This window comes from Aegilops tauschii, chromosome 4 (genome assembly GCF_002575655.3).
Source record: "Aegilops tauschii subsp. strangulata cultivar AL8/78 chromosome 4, Aet v6.0, whole genome shotgun sequence".
NCBI lineage: Eukaryota > Viridiplantae > Streptophyta > Magnoliopsida > Poales > Poaceae > Aegilops > Aegilops tauschii.
The window spans coordinates 265761953-265780268 of NC_053038.3; the positions used below are offsets into that span (position 1 = coordinate 265761953).

Here is an 18316-nt window from a genome sequence, read left to right on the forward strand (position 1 = left end):
ACTTTCATCAACATAATCATCATAAATAGGAGGCATGCAATCATTATAAAAAATTTGCACATCAAATCTTGGGGGACTAAAAATATCATCTTCATCGAACATAGCATCCCCAAGCTTATGGCTTTGCATATCATTAGCATCATTGTTATTCAAAGAATTCATACTAGCAACATTGCAACCATGCTCATCATTCAAATATTTTATGCCAATTTTTTTAACAGAATTCTTCTTCTATTCTTGAGCACAATTTTCCTTTCAATCATTTTCACGAAAGACATTATAAAGATGAATAATATGATGCAACCTCAATTCCATTTTTTTAGTTATCTTTTGATGAACCAAACTAGTGATAAAACAAGGAACTATAAGATTCAATTGCAAGATCTAAAGATATATCTTCAAGCACTAACCTCCCCAGCAACGGCGCCAGAAAAGAGCTTGATGTCTAATATGCAACTTTATTCTTGTAGACACGTGTTGGGCGTCCAAGCGCAGAGTTTTGTAGGATAGTAGCAATTTTCCCTCAAGTGGATGACCTAAGGTTTATCAACCCGTGGAAGGTGTAGGATGAAGATGGTCTCTCTCAAACAACCCTGCAACCAAATAATAAAAAGTCTCTTGTGTCCCCAACACACCAAATACAATGGTAATTTGTATAGGTGCACTACTTCAGCGAAGAGATGGTGATACAAGTGTAATATGGATAGTAGATATTGATTTTCGTAATAAGAACAATAAAAACAGCAAGGTAGCAATTGATAAAACTGAGCAGAAATGGTATTGCAATGCTTGAAAATGAGGCCTAGGGTCCGTACTTTCGCTAGTGCAATCTCTCAACAATGCTAATATAATTGGATCATATAACCATCCCTCAAAGTGCAATGAAGAATCACTCCAAAGTTCCTATCTGGCAGAGAACATAAGAAGAAATTGTTTGTAGGGCATGAAACCACCTCGAAGCTATTCTTTCCGATCGATCTATCCAAGAGTTCATACTAAAATAACACCAAATAATTTTAGATTCATAATACTCAATCCAACACAAAGAAACTCAAAGAGTGCCCCAAGATTTCTACCAGAGAAACAAAGACAAGAACGTGCATCAACCGCTATGCATAGATTACCCCAATGTCACCACGGGAATTCGCGAGTTGAGTGCCAAAACATATATCAAGTGAATTAATACGATACGCCGTTGTCGCCATGGGTATTCATAGCAAGACATACATAAAGTGTTCTCAAATCCATAAAAGTATTCAGTCCAATAAAACAAAATCTCAAAGGGAAAACACAATTCATCACAACAAGATAGAGAGGGGGAAACACCATATGATCCAACTATATTAACAAAGCCCGCGATACATCAAGATCGTACCATCTCGAGAACACGAGAGAGAGAGAGAGAGAGAGAGAGATTAAACACATAGCTACTGGTACAAACCCTCAGCCCTGAGGGTGGACTACTCCCTCCTCATCATGGTGGCCGACGGGATGATGAAGATGGCCACTGGTGATGATTCCCCCATCCGGCAGGGTGCCGAAACAGGGACTAGATTGGTTTCTCATGGCTATAGAGGCTTGCGGCGGCGGAACTTCTGATCTAGGGTCTCCCCGAGGGTTTTTGGAATATTTGACAATTTATAGGGCGAAGAGGCGATGCTGGAGGCCACTGAGGTGGGCACAACCCACCAGGGCGCGCCTGGGCCCCCAGGCGCGCCCAGGTGGGTTGTGCCCCCCTCGGGGCACCCCTCTAGTACTTCTCTGGCCCATCTTGGGTGTTCTTGTCCATAAAAATTCTCCAAAAAGTTTCGCAGTGTTTGGACTCCGTTTGATATTGATTTCCTGCAAAGTAAAAAAAAAGCAAAAAATCAGCAACTGGCACTGGGCACTATGTCAACAGGTTAGTCCCAAAAAATGATATAATGTTGCTATAAAATGATTGTAAAACATCCAAGAATGATAATATAACAGGATGGAACAATAAAAAAATATAGATACGTTGGAGACGTATCAGCCTCCTTCTATATAAGGCCTCCTCGAGCACTCTCTCTTGCGGCATTCACTCTCTATCTTCCGCAGCAACCTCCCGGACTGACCCACTCCTCCTCCCGTGCCTTCTTCCTCCTCCTGTGCCGCCATTGCCGCCTCGGGCCCACGCTCAAATTCGAGCTGCCTCGGCCTTCCTTCCTCCTCTGAACCTGTCTGCACCCCCCCAAGCTTCCATGGACCTCTCCAACACCCTAGGACCCCTCCTCCATAGCCGAAACGGGCGCCACCAGCAAGCCCGCCGCCGCCATCCGCTGCACCCGAAGCTCTGTTCAACTCCGAGCACCGACGCATGCGTGCAACACATGGAGGGGTGCGCCGCGTCACGCTAAGTCCACCGGTGTGCCAAGTGCCTCCGGAGGTGGCCCATGCCGCCCGGGAGAGCGCCGGCGCCCGCTCGGCCTCACCTCCCCTGCCTCTACTCTGTTCGGGTGGGAGGTAGGTGATGTCCTAAGTGTTGGGCCCCGCGTGTTAGCGACCCAGCGGGCAGGCCTCGCCGTTTAAGTGGAAACGGGCCGGGCAAAATCCACTTCCTCCGAGCGGAGGCGCACTCCTAGAACACGCCTTCGGTGTCCCCCTCTGCCTGTGCGCGACTGAGCCACTGGGCTGGTCCAGTGGCTATCCAACGCCTAGTGCGCGTTATAAGGTAGATTCCCTTCTTCTTTTTCTTTCTCAAGTGGACTTCAAAAATCCATAAAAAATTCAAATGGACTCCAAATTTGATGATTCAAATTTCTGGTAGTTCATAAATACATGCTCTATAACATGGTGCAATTTTCATATTTTTCCAGAGAGTTTTTATTCACAAATATTTATCAAATCCCATTTTTTCCATTTTTGTGATGAACTTTAGAAAATTACAGAATGCCCATTTTTGATCCAAATGCCATGATTCAAATTCCTAGATACTTATATATTCATAACTCAGGTTTTGAACATTTTTCTGAATACTTTCTATGCCACATCAAATATTGGTCCATTTCTCCATGTATGGCCAACTTTGCAAATTCCGAGGAAATTCATTTCAACTCCAAATCCAGTGAAACCAACTCCTAAGTGCTTCTAAAATCATTCCTTGTTAAATGGGTGCCTTGTCTCATTTTTCAAAATAATGTTTCTATACACTTCTTGTGAATCCATAAACCCCTTGCTTCCATCATATTGAAATGTTCAGAAATATCCATGGATCCAATTCCAATGAAACCACTTTGGTCATTTTTTCATATGACCAGAGGTATCTTAGAAAAGTACAGCTCACATTTTTAGAGCACTTTTATTTTTGCCTTGTTGTGCTGCTTATTGTGATTGTTTATGACGTTAGTTGACGAAGTAGACGGAATACTCGGAGATGGACCGGAAGGATTAAAGACCTTTGCGGAGCCAGGCAAGCAGCCCTTTGACCATGATGAACCCTTTTACATCATAGTAGCATTTCCCGTTGTTTCATCAAATGCATGATATCTTGAATGGCAACCTTGCTAGGCTTGCCTCTGTTGCATACTCCGTTGACACTTGCATTGTTCATGACTCTACCCTTGCTTAGAGTCATGTTGGTGGGAAGTAGATAGGTGTTATAATAGTTGGCTAAGCCAAATGGGGTAGGGATCTGCATGGAAAGAAACAAGTGTAGTTTGACATACTTGCAAATAGCCCCAGTGGGTGCCACTAATGCCCCTGGGAGATGATGATGAACTAGGTCACTACTTGGTGGAGAAGTAGTGTACCGAGGCTTGATGAAAGTGTTGTTTACAGAGATGGATTAGATTTAATATTTGTCGACCGTCCCAAGCAAACATGCGCAACCACTCTACCCTTATATGGGAAAGGGCATTATTGATTACCTAGTTCGTGCTAACATGGATGCCCGCATTACTAGTGATGGGAGTGGCATGGTCACTCTCGGGACGGGGTCGTGCTTGGATAGGCGGCCATGACTGTTTTCACAGGGCACATGGCACACCGTTGGTACCCCGTGCTTGTGTTATGTGATGACTATGGGAGCATGACTCCACAAAATTTATTATGTGACAATGTTTGGCACAGGGATGTTACCAATCGAGTGGACTCTATGTTAGTCACGGCTAGGGAAAGGTAGTGATCCAGTGCTTACCCCGAGTACTTGAGGTACCGCGGGTCGTGGGAGACATGGAAGTTCCCCGTATCTTGTGGGTAAAGTGTGCAACCTTTGCAAAGTGTCAAACTATTCAAATAGTCGTGTCCACGGTCAAGGACAGTTGGGTGGTGCTGCTTAGACTACGTCCATATGCTTCTGACAAACAACACGGTTTGGTAATATTGTTTATATGATTTGTGAGGAAGCCACGATGAGCTTGAGCATGAGTTGTTCATAACTCTTTCTCTATGGTGATGTCTGTAACCTCCTGATACTTGTTGCAGACGCATTCATGTCCTTGATAAATGCTGATCAGACTTGCATGAGAAAAACTAGCTTTTCGCAAAAATGCCAATTTAGCAGTAGAGCCTTGCATAATTATTCTGTTATCACTCTTGGGTTGCTTGCGAGTACATTCAAACGTACTCACTGGCTTGTCCCTGGCTATTTACTTGGCCAGGTTTGGAAGAACAGGTATTTGATGAAGAGTTCTTTGGTGACGAACATGCAAGCTAGGACGCTTTCCAGTCAGAATGCCTGTAGGGTTAAGGCAGATGACATGGGTCCAAGTTTCGACGAAGATTTCCGCTACAATGATATACTCAAGACTTGACCATAATGGTCCTATTTGTGTAAGCCGGTATGTGATGGTTGTAAACTCTTGATATTCAGTCTGTTGTGTACAGTGAGCATTGATCCTTTGGATCACTGTGCACGTGTAACCGGTGGCTTCGCCTGTGTAGGTCGGGGTACCCACATTCAATGGGAGTGGGATAAGTATCAACTTGGTGGATTTTGACGTTGATGATCCAGCTATATCGTACCTGGTGATACAAATTGACAATCGTTACTAAACAAGTATTCGATGAACGATGATCTTGTCATATGCACAAAATCAACCTTAATAAGGAGATGGAGTTCCTGCAAGCAACCATAGAATCGGCTAGAACTAAGATAATGCAATCGTAATTGCCAATATGAAGTAATTAAGGATAATGGTGGGGTTGCTGGTACTGAACAAAAGGTGGTAGTCCTACACACACCCCTCAAATGCAAATTATAGCGAAAACAAAACAATGTGTACACAACAACGCGAGTTGTAACGTAGAAAAAGGGTAGTAGCCTTATTTATATCTATAGACTATATTACTATATTTTTATTTGTATAGTTATATCTATATCTATTCCACTCCCTCTGTTTGTAATTTACTCCGCACATATATAGCTTTGCCTGCAGCCAAATTTTATAAAGCTTGACCGAATTTGGTGAAAACAATATGAACATTTACACTAACTAATTTACATGATGTGGAAATAAAAGAAATGATGAATCAAATGCTATATATTTGGTGGTGTATATGTTAATACTTTTTCCTACAAATTGTTGAAAGTATACAAAGTTTGACTTTAGAGAAACCCGATATGCGGTATATGTATTATACATTCTATATTCATTATTTTTTCGGAGTAAGTGCGTGTATTTGCACGTACACGATATGAACCATTGATTGATGTTGAACCAATGGTTCAGGTGGCTGCGATTCGGATCTACTATAAGTACCCATACACGTTCTTCTCGAACGACTAGCACGATAGTATGATTGATCCACACAAGAAGATCTAAATAAGACCTCCAAACGTGCCACATGGCTTCATGGGTGCCCCTCACATCATATCAATTCATACTACGTTGACTGAAATAAAGATAAATCACCCAAAACAAGATCTTCCCATTTTTTGTTCCTACGATGTTGTGTCGTGCACGTACCTAGTTTTATAGAGGTAGTAGTAGTAGTAGCACAAAATGCGTAGTAGGTGTAGTATGGAGTGTCTATCAACGGGTCCCATCTGACACCAAATTTCTTGGCTTCCGTGCTACAGCTAGATCTTCCCCTCCTCATTTCTGTTTTCCAATGCGGCGGGCGGGGTGCGGTTTGCTGACAGTCGGTTTTCTCAACTGTGGTCCCACATCAAAATGAAAATGCTAGGCAACACGACTTCCCTAGGTATGTGGCGTGCCGGACGGGCCGTGGAGTACTCCTGATTCCTGGGCATGTGGGGGTGCGACGCGAACGCGGTAGGCCTTTTTCTTTTACTAGCAATGTGCCCGTGCATTGCAACGGATCCAAAGTAGAATAGTACTTGTTCACAAACTTGAAATAAAATACTCTTGTTTTGATATACATATATACCACTAAAAATATATTACTTTTCACTCAAAATATATTTCTCAGGCTATTTTGATGAGGTGAGGGAGGGATGTGGTTGCTTTCCAGATAATAATGGGTTTCCTATACATTGGAGCAGAGAAGTGGGCTATTGTTGCAAAAATGCCACAACTTACCTCACAACCGTTAGATGCAGATCTAATGGTCAGAAATGACGGATGGCGGATACACCACCATCACCAATTGAGTCTTTTATGGGAGTAGAGAAACATGTATAAATTGTAACATTTGGTTCTGCTCCTTGGCATGATAGATAGATAGAAATAATGATTGGAAACGCTAGGGCGGGGCTTTTCCCACCATATAAGCAGGGTAGTAGCTAGGTAGGCGCATCGTCAGTTTGGTCACATGCGGTCCCACATGTTGTAGTGATATAAAGCCTAGCCCATGCGCGTTGACCGGGGGGCGGAACGACAGTGTGATATGCGATGGGGGAGGGACATGCTTCATGTACGTGTTCCAGTTTCTCGTTTTGAACTTGCGAACGTGACACGCGTGCTGCACGAGTAGTTTTGAATTTATAGGTTCGGTCTCGGTTTTTGAATTTAGGAGTAGTTCATAGGTCAGGTCAAGTATCGAACGTAAATTACGAAGTTGATGGAGAAGGTAAGCACAACTTATAAATTGACGGATGGAGTACTAGTTATAGTGATGCATATAATTGCCTCGAAATGTGAACAAAGGGATCACACATGTCTATATTGACTGGAACGAGAATGAAATAACACAATAAGAATTAAGGCCACGATGATGCGATCGCAGTGGTGGTTATAGGAGGCAAGAATAAAGATGCATCCATCAACATACGACCTCCTCCTCCTCGACTCTGTGTGCCGGGCCACCGACCGACGACTTAGGAGCGGCGGCTTTTGTGGCGAGGTCAAGGTGCTTCTCAACAAAGGAGTCCAAGGCTTCCAGCCGGTTGATGAAGGCCAACGTCGTAGCATCGTCACTGCCCTTGTAGATAACTATGTACACGATTCCTCGTACACGTGGATGTGTAGGTTGAAGAATTCTTGCAGGGCGAGGCGCCTCGCGACGAGCGCGAACTCCAGGTGGACATTCTTCGTTGCATCGGCGGGCAGTTGCAGGGCCACCAGTGCTTGAAAGAGGTTCTCGCCATGGAGGCCGATTAGGGTGGCAGACAATGAGGAGCCAGGGCGCGCGGGCTGGAGGAGTACTATGATGTTGTCCGCAAGCTTCTTGGCGACGGTGAACTTGTTGATGGTGGCAACGATCATCTGGTCCAACTGAGAGTCATAGCTGGCGTCGACGATGGCCATGACCCAGCCGGTCGCTAACACCGTCTGGAGACGGTCCTCGGTGCCATGCCGTAGGCCGGCGTCGTGGACCATCTGGCACAGCCGCTGGCCGCTCGCGCGCATCGCCGCCATGTGTCTGGAGTGAGCACTTTTGTGCTTACTATAGGTGCTTAGGTGCGTAGGATGTGGTAGATGCATTGGAATGGAGGGGCGCCTTTATATGAGTGCAAACTGCGTAGCATTCACATCGTGCTGCCTCTTTTCCCCATCCTCCTCCCATTACTTCCCTTATGCATTCGCGATGCTAATTGAAGGAGGATGCATCATTGGCCGTTCAAAAATTCAGGAAGCGCTACCCTCTCCCTCGTCTGCATTAAAGCCATATCACGAACTGTTCTGGTTTACTAGTAGTTGTCAAATCAAATAGTATTGCGCCGCCACTGCACGCCCGGCTGAACATGCCTCCTCGCCTCCATCAAACGCCTCCGTTAAACCCGCATGCAAACCAAGAAACCTACTCCGGCCACACGTCCGTTCAAGAGCGGGCCGGAATTAAATGCAACGCAGGCCGAGCTCCTCCTGTCTGCCCTCAGTTTAAACGACGCCAGGCACCGGCCAAGCTCCTACCATCCACCATCTATTTAAATGAGGCCAGACATCGGGCAAGAATCGCACCCCTACGCCGCTCCCCCATCTCCTACTTCACCATTTTCTCCACTCTTCCGATGGTTTCCGAGGAGCCATTCTCCGGCATACTACCTAGCTAGGTGGCCCACCGAGCCCTCCGGATACGAGCGAGGCCGCTTGGTACTTCACCTACCTCGCTTGGCCCGACGGAGCCAGTTGTCGCCCCAAGCCGGCGCGTGGTTCAGCAACTCACCGCTCAAGATCAGCTCAATGAGGAGTGGCGAGTTGCTCCACGCCGGCACGGCGGCACGGGCGTCGTCGTTGCCGCGTCGTACTGCGCCACCAGTGTTTGCGGCCGCGCCTCCTGTGTCTGTGGTGGTCGTCCCTCCCATATCTGTGGGCGCGCCTCCCATGACTGCGGCAGTGCCATGCAGGCAGAGACAGAAGCCAGGTGCGCGGAGAGCAATGAGTCGGTGGCCAGTTTCTCCGTGTCTGCCGCCATCATTGAGGAGAAGTAGAACATAGGAGGTCGCCGCCACTTGGGTCCCATGAAGGCCACCACCGAGGCCACGACTCGTATACATGTGGTTTCTTGGCTGCTTCGTCTCTTGCGAGGACCTTCGACGACCCGGCAAGTGTCTGCCGGACATGAGGAAGACAAAGGGATCCGCGGGCGGCCATTTAGATTAGGTATTAATTATACCACGAGAGCCAGATTGGCACCGCTTAGTTCATGTAAATGTAATGAAATCCGTCATGTTTATATGAAGATCCGGCTTTTTATACGAAATCCTTCATGCTTATATGAAATCAGTCCGTGTTTGCATGAATTTCCTCTGGTCGGTTAGACTTGTGAAAATGTATGCCGCTGGTGTTGGATGTCGTTGTCGGTGTCAAAACCGGCAGATCTCCGGTAGGGTGTCCCAAGATGTGTGTCTGAGAATCGATGGTAACAAGGGACAGTAGAGACACAATGTTTACCCAGGTTCGGGCCCTCTTAAAGGAGGTAAAACCCTACGTCCTGCTTGATTGTATTCGATGAGTATAGGGGTTACAAGAGTTGATCTACCTCGAGATCGTAATAGCTAAACCAGAGCTGTCTAGCCTATGATTCTTCTTATAGCCTCTACGGACTAAACCCTCCGGTTTATATATACACCGAAGGGGCCTAGGGTTGTACATAGTCAGTTTACAGAGAAAGGAAATAACACATCCGGACACAAAACTTGCCGTCCAAGCATATAAGAGTCTTATCCGGATACGGGGCATGATCTTCTGTTTTTATCTTCACGGACCATCAGTCCGGCCCATATCGAATCGACCGGACACCCGAGGACCCCCTAATCCAGGACTCCCTCAATAGCCCCTGAACCAGTCTTCGATGACGATGTGTTCGACACACAGATCATCTTCGGCATTACAAGGCGGGTTCCTTCTCCTGAATATTTTGAGTTAGCTCCCTTCATAGAAAAACTGTGTCCGGCTCTGCACTATCAATACAACCCTTAGCCACGAAGCCAATAAGTGAAAATTGATACAGTGTCTTTTTACCGACAACTTTTTCGGCGAAGCGTCACACTTGACTCTTTAACGTTTCGAACCGTTTTCACGCCCCCCGGTTCGCGTTTCGAGGCTTAGCCTCCATTGGCACGTCTTATCAAAGCAAAGATCGTGCCTGCTCATTACGAGATTCACATCAATGTGGTTTGGGTAACCCAACCGCGCCTTACGCACGATCTCGTTGGGAACAGGCGAGATTTATGGCTCGAGAGGGGGACGTTTGGTATTTTTACCATCTATAAGAGGATAAAGATCTCTCCTTTTTTCTCCACGCCTTCTTCTAGCTCCTGCCTTCCCACCTCTAAGCTCAAGCGGCCAAAACTCCAATCTTTCCCACTGCAGCCACCCTCCCCAGCAATGGATGGGTCCGGCTCCAAGGGCAAGTGGGAGACCTCCCCCGTCACCGAGAAGAACATCAAGGATCTCCGGAGCGCGGGCTATCTGTCCGCGGATATCGCGCATAGGCTTCGTGACAAAGATCAGGTGATCCCTACTCCGGAGCCTGGTGAGAGGGTTGTATTCATCCCTAATTTCCTCTGGGGGCTAGGGTTTCCCCTCCACCCCTTCGTCCGAGGTCTCATGTTCTACTACGGGTTAGATTTCCATGATCTAGCCCCAAATTCCTTCCACCACATATCGGCGTTCTTCGTCGTGTGCGAGGCCCTTCTCCACATCCCCCCACACTTCGGCCTGTGGCTCAAGGTCTTCAATCTGAAGCCGAAGGTGGTCGACGAACAGCATGCGGACTATGGCGGGGCCATGGTAAGCAAGCTCCCCAATGTCGTCTGGCCCAAAGGGGCATTCGTGGAGACAGTCAAGGTGTGGCAGCAAGAGTGGTTCTACAACACCGAACCCCGCGACGCCAACTGGGCGGCCACACCTGATTTCAGATCTGGTCCTCCCAAGGGCCTTGATTGTGGGTCCAAACCGAAAGTGCAGATGCTACAAAAACGCATCTCCAGCATGCTGGGCGAAAACACCAGTCTCACAAACGTGATTCAGGTGATGCTCGTCCGCCTCACCCTTCCCTGCCTACTCCGGGTCTCCCCCATGTGGGAGTTCAATCTGGAGGAGCCCCGGACCTTGAAGCACTTATTCGGTACCACACACGAAGATATATGGAAGCAGCTCTTCAAGGCCTAGAAAAACTGGCCGTAGAAGATCGAGGTCATCGGACTTGACATCGAGAATCCGGCCTCAGCGGTGAGCATAATCCGTCCGAAGACCCATCCAGTCAATACTTCAGATATAACAAAGTTTATAATATACCTGTTTTCCGTATAGGGCTGGACGGCGAAGGCGGAGCGGATCAACTGTCCAACACCGCTACCTGAGAACCCGGCCACACCCCAGCTAACAAAGATGCTGGTCTCAGCGCCATATCAGGCGCTGGAGAAGAAGGCCAAGAAGAAGAAAGGCAAGGAGGCCAAGGGCGCCCCCCGCCACAAAGGTCCTTCGGACGCAGTGTCCGGAGAGACCGAAGCCCTCTCTTCCCACGAGGGAGACGAGGAAGAAGAAGAGGAGGAGGTGGAAAGCGACTCCCCTCGAAAGAGGAGGAAGAAGAAGAGGGCGGCCTCCGAAGACCCGGAGGGGGAGGCGCCCAAGAGAGGGAAAGTGATCCTCCAGGACAATTCAGACTCAGAGTCCGAACTAGTCCGCAAAAAACCTCCCAGGGTGAAGCCCCTGGTTGAATCGTAAGTATTCAGATACTCACCGTTTATCTTCGGTCTTCCCTTTTCCATTATAAAAGTAAATTTGTTATTTTCTTTTCAGCCATCCCCGCGAGCTCCCACAAACTCCTTTATCGGAGGGGAATTCTCTGCCGCCCGAGATGGTGGAGAGTGAGACGCCGCCACGAGCCCCCTCGCCTATCGTCATGGAGGACACCGAAGTGTTGTCCCGAAGGACCTCTCCTGGCTGAGGGGGGGGGACGAGGCCGTGAGAAGGCGCCCGAGGTTAACACCTCGGTCGCCGAAGACCTAGGGGAGGTGATAAGCACATTTCATATATATAATTTTGACACACAAATTCACCATTTCTTGAGATGTGTCCATCTATTCTTGCTGAGAATTATCGAATATTCGATTGGTAATTATAAAAGAGATTGTGACTAGTGGTTTGTTTATTTTGCAGAAAAGTGCGACAAGGCACTATAAACTTGAAGATTTTGCCTACAAAGAAAGAGGATACAAGACCGAGGCTAATAGAAGAGAAGGGGGGACTTGAGTATGAGGAATTAAAGAAACAGAGGGCCAAAACTAAAGAAGAAAGGGATCTACTTGAGGCAAAAGAAGAGAAGAAGCAGGGCAAAAGTGCAAAATGGCAGATCAGGGAGGGGATCAAAATCCCTAGCCGCACCTCTTTGCAACGGGGTCCTGGCACACATCTCTCTCCCTCACCCTTCCTTCTCCACCACCGGCCGCCGCCGCGGCCAGGCCGGCGTGGCGGTGCACCACCCAGCCATCCATTCACTCCACCTCCACCAACGCCTCCTTCCTCCAACACCATCCAGCACCATCACGAGTTCACCACCTCTCCCCTCGCTGCACCCCTGCTGTCGTCTTCCCGAACCTTTGCTGCTCCTCTCCTCCGATCTGAACTCTTCTGCCATTCCCTGTGATCCTTGCTGTTGCTCCATACCCATCGACTGACCAAGGACCTGAAGCCCCTCTTCTCCCCCTTGCTGTGGCGGCTGCCTCCTCTCCATCGCGTCTCCCTTAGCGCTGCTGCTGCTCCTCTGGCTACAACTACTACTGCTACTCGTCTACAACCTGTCTCTGCTGCTACTCTCTCGCCAACGTCCCAACTGCTGCTGCTCTCTCCTCACGCCCCCTGCTGCTGCTCCTTTCCCAATCTTGCTTCTCTCTCTCTCATTTATGTAATGTTCAGTACTATGTAATGTTCAGTTTTGATAAATGTGAGTGACTGTTATTTGTTCAGTTTGGTACTTGTAATAATGCTTGACTTGTATTACTTTAGGCTGTGAGAAATAATTGTCATTGAAATCTTGCTCTGTGATTTAGTAACATTCTAGTATATGTGTGTGTTCACCTTGTGTACTAGTTAACTTTGTATGTGTTTGAACCCATTTAAATAACTAGTCTCTGTAGTACCTATGTACCTGTGACATATATGCTTGTGATATAAAACATTTTCATGTTGTCCCATAATCTAGTTTCTTCTTTCTGTCATATGCTTGCTAGATATATATGTCTATGTCTTTTGACTTCCCTTGTCATTGATGTTATCATTTTAGTTTTTAAGATAATATGAAAATACCAAAAAGACAAAGTGAAGATAATCTTCATCTTACTTTGCTTCTGTGTTATTTCCTTTGTTGATGATCTTAGTTAGTCTAGATTTAATATTCTGCTTTCATCACCCCATATTGTGTTACCTAGATTTAGCCGAGCATAGTCGTTGGTCGACTAGTCCCCGAGGAGAACACGACACTCGCAGTTTGGGCGTAAAACCTCGCTGTACTTACAATCGATCATTTTGGCGCCGTTGCCAGGGACTAGCATCGAGCGATTGTGTGAAGCTATAGACTAGGCTTAGTATAGTTTTTGTTTAAATTTCCAGTCAAATTTATGTCTTTGTTTCTTTTACCTTTTTACTTTTTGTTGCTTCGGCTTACTAGGGTACTAACCCTCTCACCAGTGTTTGATGTTTGTGAGCGTGTGTAGGATATCTTACTATTTGTAGGCTGATTGACATTTGCACTTGAACATATGGCTTTAGTACGTGATCTTTGGTTGCCAAGTAGTTTGGACACGATGACAGGGCCAATTTGGCCATCTATTGAGGCTGGAAATTTTGAGTTGAGGCCTGGACTTATTGCTCTCGTCTTGCAGAATCAGTTTAGAGGATTACCCAATGAAGACCCTCATGAGCAATTTGTAATGTCCTGGAGTATGCCAATACAGTCAAGTACCATGGCGTTTCCCAAGATGCTATCAAGTGTATGTTGTTCACATTCTCTCTCAGAGATGCTGCTAAGGACTGGTACTATTATTTGCCATCAAGATCATACACTTGGGGTGATATTTTCCACTTTACAAGCAAGCTACAATTCGTGACCAGATCCTCAATTTTGCGCAAGATGGAAGTGAGAGCTTGTATGCAGCTTGGGAGAGATATAAGTATTTGCTTGGAAAATGTCCTAATCATGGGCAAAAGGATTGGTTAGTGCTACAGATATTCTATAGAGGGCTGACACATGCTTCAAGAAATCTTATTGATATGTCAGCTGGTGGAACAATCATGAACAGGACCGTTGAGGGTGCAATTATTCTCATTGAGAGCATTGCCTTCCACCAAATGCAATGGAGTTATGAAAGGCCTAGTTCAAATCTGAAGGTTGCAAGCTGTGTGCAATCAGGAGCTGTTTGTTCCATAAGTGAACAGAAATCATCCATGGTGCCTAATATTCAAAACCAGCATGTTTCATTCCGGGGACAACAACATTTCAGAACTGAATTAGAGCCTCCATATAGAAACATTGATCTTACTTCAATTATCCTTGATGATGATTATGATATTTTCCAAGATGATGCAACCACTGTAGATCAGATGGATACCACGGTAGCAGATCGAATACCTCATGGCAATGAAACTGTTCAAAACGAGTCAAAGTTGCAAGAAGATGTTTATGAGGAACCTACTCTGATTGACGCTAAGTTGAGACAGCAAGATATGGAGAAATTCACTTGTGTTAGTCAGCTATGTGACTGGTGGAATTTAGTCGTGCAACCAATTGCCCACACTTGTGTTACAACTGTATCTGGACTATTTGTCAAGAAGAAATCATTAGCTCCACCAGTGGTTGCCTCTATCACAGTTAGAGAGAGTTATCTCAGAGAAGAATAGTAAAGATGAGATCCCAACTCCTGCACATACAATTAAGCAAGTCGGAGACATTCCAAGGAGAGAGATACAAGAGGTTGAGTCAAATTTAAAAGAGCTGATACTTCAATATCCTGAGAAGATCCAACGTGTTGCTGAGCTGCATGACTGGTGGAAGTCATCGGTGTCACTGTTGAAACTTAGCAGTGATGGTGATGAGGAGAACATTACTCAGAAAGACAGCGAGGTAGTGATCTCAGCACCCCTACCAGATCATGTTAGTGAATATTCACAGGTGGGGACACTTCAGACTCAATTAGGTGTTGCTGGTACAGCACCATAGAAGATCCAGAGGAAGAGAGACCTCAACTTGAAGAAGAAATACTTGAAGACAAGGAACAGGATGATCCAGAGCTCGAAAAACCAAGTGATCAACTTGAAGACTCATCATCTACTACTCTTGAAGAAGCAAAATAAGTTGTTGTAGATGAACTTGAAGAACCAGAAATTCATTTGCCAATTTTCATACAAGAGCGTGATGTAGCAGGTTTATCTAATCCTCTTGATGACATGCGTCCCTATGACTTATTTGCTTCTACCTTGCATTACATGATACCGTGAATTAAGGTAGATTTGAGAAAGTATTTGCTTGGATATGATGATATATACCCTGTTCATGGCATTGCCCACATTTGTTACGATTACACTTATTTTCCTCATGCTAGACCCATGCTTAATGAAACATGTCATTCTCATGGTAGCCTGGAGCTTAATGATTCATATCATCTTCATGCTAGCATTGAGCTTACTGATTTCTACCATCCTAAACATGTGCTTTATAGCTATTCTTATGTAATTGGGTACTCTATTGATGATTTAGAGGGCATCAACCCTATCACTTGCATTGTCTCTTTTGTTGTATGCCTTTCCAGGTTTTTGCTACTGCACCGTTTACTACATGCTGACCAGGTTCGGGGTGACATCCCTTGGGATCCCGGTGGAGTCAGAGCATGGTGATGAGGAGAAGCAATGGGGCACACATATGGAAGAGAGAAGCTGGAGTTTGCAAGTGCAAGCAAAAGGAGAAGAGCTGCAGCTCAGAGAGTGATTGTGCGAGACCATCAAAGCCCGGTGAGTTGTTTCATGACCCATTCTGAATATCATAAATACATGCTGAATTCAATTACTAGTTGGGTTGCTTGAGCCAGTTATTACTTGTTGTCAAGTTGAAATTTTACCTTTGGCATATGATGCTTGATGTGAAAATGTTAACTGATTGTTGAATGCCTTGTAAACTAGTGATCTACACAATGCTTGCTTTGCTGAAAGTAGTGAAGGCTATTAGTTTTGAGTGCTCAAATCCCTAGTACACTAGAAAACTTAATCATTTTTTGCTTTTATCTTGATACATCTAGATCATTAAGTGTCAGATGATGAGTTTGTGCCTAATGTGTTCCCACTCAGAGCAATCACTCACCACTATGGACTAGCATGCTATGTTCCCTGGATTGGTAGTATGTGAACCAGACTTGGATGAGTGATGATTCTTGTTTCCTTTTTGTATTCATTTGTTAAATAAGTAATAATGAATAAATAAGTCTGACTACTGACAGTAGCATGTCATGTTCCCTGGATCGGTGGCATGTGAAATCGGGTTAGCTTGGGCAATAATTAATAATAAAAATGTAATTGTCGAACCAGTTGTATACCATGTTCTCTGGATCGGTGATATGTTCCTTTGTGGAGACAAACAAAAAAATACTAATAATTGGTCGAGCCAGGTGTATACCATGTTCTCGGGATCGGTGGTATGTTCTTTTGGTGAGACCGACAAAATATTATCATTGCTTCCTTCAAATTCAATAAGTGGTTCGACCACAATGTTGTGTTCCTGACAGTAATTGTTTCTCGGGATCATGCTCTCTCTAGGAACCTTTTGGCACAATCAGCATTTGAACTTGTTGATCCACTTTTATCACTGTAAAAGTTTAAAATGATTGACTTTACTAGTAGTATCCTATTGCTTTATAGCACTCTTAACCATTAATTTTCACTAGCTAAGTCCGAAACATGCCTTGTTTGGGGATTTATTTTACCAGGACATTCTTTACTCAGCTCACTGTTCATATTCTTGCTCTTGTCATATACCTTTGCTTGAGGACAAGCAAAGATTTTAGTGTGGGGGAACTTCATAAGCACATTTCATACATATAATTTTGACACAAAAATTCACCATTTCTTGAGATGTGTCCATCTATTCTTGCTGAGAATTGTCGAATATTCTATTGATAATCATAAAAGAGATTGTGACTAGTCGTTTGTTTATTTTGAAGAAAAGTGCGACAAGGCACTATAAACTTGAAGATTTTGCCTACAAAGAAAGAGGATACAAGACCGAGGGCTAATAGAAGAGAAGGTTGGACTTGAGTATGAAGAATGAAAGAATCGGAGGGCCAAAACTAAAGAAGAAAGGGATCTACTTTAGGCAAAAGAAGAGAAGAAGCAGGGCAAAAGTGCAAAATGGCAGATCAGGGAGGGATCAAAATCCCTAGCCGCACCTCTTTGCAACGGGGTCCTGGCACACTTCTCTCTCCCTCACCCCTCCTTCACCACCGGCCGCCGCCGCGGCCAGGCCGGCGTGGCGGTGTGCCACCCAGCCATCCATCCACTCCGCCTCCACCAACGCCTCCTTCCTCCAACACCATCCAGCACCATCACGAGTTCACCACCTCTCCCCTCGCTGCACCCCTGCTGTCGTCTTCCCGAACCTTTGCAGCTCCTCTCCTCCAATCTGAACTCTTCTGCCATTCCCTGTGATCCTTGCTGTTGCTCCATACCCATCGACTGACCAAGGACGTGAAGCCCTTCTTCTTCCCATTGCTGCTGCGGCTGCCTCCTCTCCGTCGCGTCTCCCTTAGCGCTGTTGCTGCCCTCTGGTTACAACTGCTACTGCTACTCTTCTACAACCTGTGCTTTGCTGCTAGTCTCTCTCCAACGGCCCAACTGCTGCTGCTCTCTCCTCACGCCCCCTGCTGCTGCTCCTTTCCCTATCTTGCTTCTCTCTCTCTCTCTCTCTCTCTCTCTCTCTCTCTCTCTCTCTCTCTCTCTCTCTCATTTCTGTAATGTTCAGTTTTGATAAATGTGAGTGACTGTTATTTGTTCAGTTTGGTACTTGTAATAATGCTTGACTTGTATTACTTTAGGCTGTGAGAAATAATTGTCATTGAAATCTTGCTCGGTGATTTGGTAACATTCTAGTATATGTGTGTGTTCACCTTGTGTACTAGTTCTTTGTACTAGTTAACTTTGTATGTGTTTGAACCCATTTAAATAACTAGTCTCTGTATTACCTATGTACCTGTGACATATATGCTTGTGATATAAAACATTTTCATGTTGTCCCATAATCTAGTTTCTTCTTTCTGTCATATGCTTGCTAGATATATATGTCTATGTCTTTTGACTTCCCTTGTCATTGATGTTATCATTTTAGTTTCTAAAATAATATGAAAGTACCAAAAAGACAAAGTGAAGATAATCTTCATCTTCCTTTGCTTCTGTGTCATTTCCTTTGTTGATGGTCTTAGTTAGTCTAGATTTAATATTCTGCTTTCATCACCCCATATTGTGTTACC

At 45.4% G+C, this 18316-nt stretch overlaps 1 long non-coding RNA gene across 1 annotated transcript; it reads left to right on the plus strand.

The window, feature by feature from the left end:
• Positions 1 to 12205: 12205 nt before the first annotated feature.
• On the plus strand, positions 12206 to 18088 carry LOC120962957 (uncharacterized). Its single transcript, XR_005754314.3, has 2 exons — positions 12206 to 15812; positions 17015 to 18088. It is a non-coding gene; the product is annotated as an uncharacterized lncRNA (long non-coding RNA).
• The last annotated feature ends 228 nt before the right edge of the window (positions 18089 to 18316 follow it).